This window comes from Neophocaena asiaeorientalis, unplaced genomic scaffold (genome assembly GCF_003031525.2).
Source record: "Neophocaena asiaeorientalis asiaeorientalis breed wild unplaced genomic scaffold, Neophocaena_asiaeorientalis_V1.1 scaffold89, whole genome shotgun sequence".
Classification (NCBI taxonomy): Eukaryota; Metazoa; Chordata; class Mammalia; order Artiodactyla; family Phocoenidae; genus Neophocaena; species Neophocaena asiaeorientalis.
In genome coordinates, this window is record NW_020172592.1 from 5488421 (window position 1) to 5494522 (window position 6102).

Here is a 6102-nt window from a genome sequence, read left to right on the forward strand (position 1 = left end):
AGTTTTACCTACTTAGTATTACTAAGTTTTCTGTTCCCAGCCTTAAGAGATCGCCCTTTTCTCTGGAATCCCGTTTTGACTTGTCCCTGCTTCACGCATTTAGTCCTTCATTCACACTGTTCCCTCTGTCCGATTACGCTTCTCCCAGGTCTTTACACGAGTGGCTTTTTCTTGAGAAATTCTTCAAGTCTGAACTGAATGCCACTTCTACAGAGAGACCTTCTCTCACTACCATTCTAAACTAGGAGGCCTTTCTGTATATTCAGAGACCGTCAGGTTCCTAGTACCCAGCACAGTAACTAGCACATAGTAAATGTTTGTTGAATGAATTAACAAATGAATTTGTTATTTCAATTTAATGTGTAATGATTTTCAGCTTAAGAACAAAAACGTTGGGAGGAAATTCAAACTGTGAATTGGAAAGAATTGAAATCTTTAAAATACCGAGTCTTTCATTCCGCAAATACCGTAACTCTTAAAATTTATTAAGGTCTTCTTTAAAGTTTCTCAGTAAACTTCTGTAAGTTTCCTTGCAGAGGCTTTATATGTGTTTTGTTGTATTGGGTTGGCCAAAAGGTTCGTTCGGGTTTTTCCCTAAGATGGTTCTAGTAGTGCTTAGTTGTCTTTAACTTCATTCAGAACAATTTTTTTAGATTGTATTGTGACGGCTGTTATATCAGCGTGCATTGAAAAAAAAAAACTTATCAAAATTGGTGAATTTATGTGTGGCCATTTTAATATTGAAGATGGAAGGAAAAACAACATTTTTGGCATATTATGCTTTATTATTTCAAGAAAGGGGAAAGCACAACTGAAACGCAAAAAAAAAGATTTGTGCAATGTGTGGAGAAGGTGCTGTAACTGATCGAACATCTCAAAAGTGGTTTGTGAAGTTTTGTGCTGGAGATTTCTCGCTGGACGATTCTCCACGGTTGGGTAGACCAGTTGAAGTTGATAGCAATCAAATTGAGACATTAATTGAGAACAATCAACATTATACCACGTGGGAGATAGCCGACATACTCAAAATACCCAGATCAAGCGTTGAAAATCATTTGCACCAGCTTGGTTATGGTCATTGCTTTAACGTTTGGGTTCCATATAAGGTAAGCGAAAAAAACGTTCTTGACGGTACTTCCGCATGCGATTCTCTACTTAAACGTAAGGAAACGTTCCGTTTTTAAAACAAATTGTGATGTGTGATGAAAAGTGGATACCGTACAATAACGTGGAATGGAAGAGATTGTGGGGCAAGTGAAATGAACGACCACCAACGACACCAAAGGCCAGCCTTCATCCAAAGAAGGTGATGTATATACGATGGGATTGGAAAGGTGTCCACTACTATGAGCTCCTTCCAGAAAGCCAAACAATTAATTCCAACAAGTGCTGCTCCCAATTAGACCAACTGAAAGTAGCACTCGACGAAAAGTTCCAGAATTAGTCAATAGAAAGTGCATAATCTTCCATCTGGATAACGCAAGACCACATGTTTCTTTGATGAGCAAGCAAAAATTGTTACAGCTTGGCTGGGAAGTTCTGATTCATCCGCTGTATTCACCAGACATTGCACCTTTGGATTTCCATTTATTTCAGTCTTTACAAAATTCTCATAATGGAAAAAAATTTCAATTCCCTGGAAGGCTGTAAAAGGCACCTGGAACAGTTCTTTGCTCAGAGATTAAACGTTTTGGGAAGATGGAATTATGAAGTTGCCTGAAAAATGGCAGAAGGTAGTGGAACAAAACGGTGAATGTGTTCAATAATTAGTTCCTGGTGAAAATGAAAAGTGTGTCTTTTATTTTTGTTTAAAAACCGAAGGAACTTTTTGTCCTGCCCCATATTTATTACTAGATGTAATTTATAAATAGTATCTATTTACATTTCGTTTTTATTACTTGCATATAGAAAAATAAAAAGAACAAAAACTTTGATAACTCCTAGAATTGGGACATAAACAGAAGAGATGTGACGGATGTCTGCTTGTGTAAGGAACTAAGAAATTTTCTGCAAAGTAATTCATGCTAGTAGATGAAATCTGTGGGATGCCAGGGTATGTTTCAAGGGTAGTAGTACGAGTAAACAGGAATGACTCTGCATGTTCTCATATTCTCTGTGGTCTTCTCCTAGTTTTTCTCTGGGGACCTTGAGAAAAATGTTTTTTTATCTTTAAACAGTGTTTAATGCACATCTGACTGTATTATGATAGATGGATATAATTTAAATAAGACATGATCAAACTTTTAATCCAGTTATTTCTATGCAAAAACGTCATTGTGTATTTTAATATAGAAAATAAATATGATTTTGAAGTTGATTTTTAAAAATACTCTAGCATTTTAAAGTTGAAGTTGAGAAAATTTGTTTCTTAACTTCCATTACTTTAATAGTATTACTTTTGGCAAATATGTGATTTCTGACTCAGTGCCTTCAACTCCAAAGCATTGATGATGCCTATCAATGTGACCCCATGGGGTTTGTGACCCCATGGGGTTTTGTTACAATAAACAGAGTATATCTAAAACCCTTTGAGTTCTTAGGAAGGAAATATATAAAAGAAGTATAATGAAATTGTTCATCTCAAGTTCCTAGCACAAGGCCTTGCACAGAGTTGGTTCAATACATATTTATTTATCACGAGAAAAGGAGTCTGTGGAATAGCACTTATAAAGCAATAGAAAGATATTTTACATTTCTACATTTCTTAGATTGTGTCACAATGCAGTCCACATCCAGGACTTAAGAGTTTTCTAAAAAACTCTGTTACATGGTACAGTATTTCAATAGGATATCAATTTAATGGGTCATGACTAGCATTTTGAAGTAATGGAATAAAATGGAAATAAATATCAGATGGCATCATAAGTAATAACAGTATTTCCTGAAACTTTTGATTCACATATCTGTGTGTGTGTGTTTCCTGGGTCATGATGTAAAATATATTTCTTTGGTAGGTTGAGGTTAAAAAAAGTTTTGAAGGCCACTGATATAATTATACAGATTATAATTTACACAGAGCTGTTCTCATTTTGCTTGATTTAAGAAGACAGATAATTGGAACAGAATTGTAGTTTGCTGCTAAGCAGCAAGGAGATAACAGAATTCTATGCCAGAAAAGCTGTATAGGACTCCCCCCACTGCAACCCCGGTTGGGGAGGTAATTAGAAGAAGCTAAAATACATCTGCTTTGCTAATCAAGTCATGTCCTGGGAGGTCCTTGGTCAATTTTTTTTTTTTTTCCTTTGGCCATGCCGCATAGCATGCGGGATCTTAGTTCCCTGACCGGGGATCGAACCTGTGCCCCCTGCCGTGGAAGCATGGAGCCCTAACCACTGAACCGCCAGGGAATTTCCCGGTCAAATTTTTCTTTATAAGCTTCCCTCCCCTCATACTGTGCAATTAATGATTTTCTCATTTCTTATAGGAAACAAATGGCACTGTCAAGTTATGACTATCAACTGTTTTTAAGTCACACCAAGAACTGTGCACAAGCTATCATGAAGACAAATTTTGCATATTGCTTAAAAGGAATGAAAATTTATATTGTCCACATTCCTGTAACAAGTCCCTCTCTTTCTTCAAATTATGCTTACTTGCTACTTAATATATCTACCTGAGGAAAGCTTCCTCACTGAACCGATTTCAAACGAGGCGACAGAGCTTTACGTTTATTTTACTATGAAAAGTTCATCCATACAGCAAGGTTGAAAGGATATGCCCACCATCTAGATTCTACCATTAATTCTTTTGTTATACTCTGCCACATCTATCTATTAAACCGTTTTATTTTTTTATGCTCTTTGAAACAAATTACAGTTTTCAGCCCCTTTTCCCTAAGTACTTTAACATGCACGTCATTAACTCAAGTATTAAAGTTTCTTCTCTAGATGTAAAGTTTATATACAATGAAATGCACACATTTTTAGCATACATTAGCTGAGTTTTGACAAATTCATTAGCCTGCTACCCAAACTTCTGTTAATATGTCGAATACTACCATCCCACCAAAAAGGCCCCTTATACCGTCCCTAGTCAAATCCTACCCCACCTCAAGGCAGTTTTTTCCACCGTAGATTAATTTTGCCTATTCTAGAATTTCATATAAATGGAACCATACAGTGTGTGCTCTTGTTTCTGGCTGCTTTCACTCATCATAATGTTTCTGATTTTCATTTATGTTGTTGCGTGTGTAATTTGTTTAATGCTGAGTAGTATTTCATTATATGAACGTAACACAGTTTGTATATTTCTTCTCCTATTGATAAACATTTGGGCTCTTTCTAGTTTAGGGCTATTATGATAAAACTGCCGTGAATGTTCTTTCTTTAAAATATTTATTTATTTATTTGGCTGTGTCGGGTCTTAGTTGCTGCACGTGGGATTCATTGTTGCAGTGCGCCAGCTCAGTAGTTGCAGCACACGGGCTCTAGAGTGCACGGGCTCGGTAGTTGTGGCACGTGGGCTTAGCTGCCCCGCAGCGTGTGGGATCTTAGTTCTCTGACCAGGGATCGAACCCACGTCCCCTGCATTGGAAGACGGATTCTTAGCCACTGCACCACCAGGAATTCCCATGAACATTCTTATAGAAGTCTTTTTTGTGAACATAAATTTTCATTGCTTTTGGATAGATACCTAGGAGTGACATTACTGGGTCGTATGGTAAGTGTGTTAAGAAATGTACTGTGTCTTCCAAAGTGGTTGTGCATGTGGCACTCTCACTGACAGTAGAGTTTTGATTAGATGTCTCCACGTTTGCCCACGCTCAGGGAGGTAATAGCAGGGCCATAACACCTCACTCCTTTGAAACAGTTGCTCCATGGTGCCCACAGGACATAGTTGTAGATGGTGAGCAAACGCGTAACGTCGTGTGAGTGGAGGTCCCGAACTGTTCATGCACACACCGGAAAAAAGAAAGTTCTACCAGCAGAAGGATGAAAAAGCATTGTCTTCAAGACAGAGAATAAAGGGACTAATAGAAGGACCCTTGGACCAGTCTCTGTCTGTTGGTGTCCCCAAGCTTATCTCATTGCTAATTTAAAGAAAGTGAGGCCTAGCCCAGAGGAGAGAGTAACTCTTTGGCAATATCCTAAACCAAGTTGCTACCTATTTCCCTGGGAATAATTGTGTGTGTGTGTGTGTGTGTGTGTGTGTGTATTTTCTTGTACTGTAGATTTACTGCACAACTCTCAGGTACCTGTAGAATGGGTTTTTAATTTCTATCCCATATTCCTGTCAGTTTGCATGTTTTTCTTTATTCTGTTAATATGGTGAATTGCATTGATTGATTTTCAAATATTGAGCCAACATTGCATTAAATGTTATAATGTGTTATTTATTTTTTATGTTATTGGATTCAATTTGCTACTATTTTGTTTTAGGGGTTTTTAAATCAATAGATTTATGAGATTTATGAAAAAAATTAGTCTGTAATTTTCTGTCCTTGTAAGTCCTTCAGTTTTGGTATTGAGTTTATTCTGATATCATAAGACAACTTGAAAAGTATTCTCTATAAGAGCATGTGTAAGATTGGTATTATTTCTTTGTTAATTTAGAAGTCACTAGTGAAGTGATATGGCCTGGAGATTTCTTTTGGGGAAGGTCTTTAATTATGGGTTCATTTTCTTTCATAGGTATAGGGTTATTTAGATTTACTTTTAATTTTTGTGTTAGTTTTAGTAAGTTGGTTTTTCTCTATTTTTCTTGTCCATTTAAATTTTCAAGTTTATTGGCATAAAATTGTTGGTAATATCTTATTGTCCTTTTTATATCTACTGCATGGTTTGTAATGATGTTGCCTTTCATTTATATTAGTTTTTGCTTTGCTCTTCAATTATTTCTTAGATAAAAGGTAGCATTTTATGCCCACTGTCTGTGACATGATTTATACATTTAAAAATATATTCTCGGGCTTCCCTGGTGGCGCAGTGGTTGAGAGTCTGCCTGCCGATGCAGGGGACACGGGTTCGTGCCCCGGTCCGGGAAGATCCCACATGCCGCAGAGCGGCTGGGCCTGTGAGCCATGGCTGCTGAGCTTGTGCGTCTGGAGCCTGTGCTCCGCAACGGGAGAGGCCACAACAGTGCGAGGTCCGCGTACCACAAAAA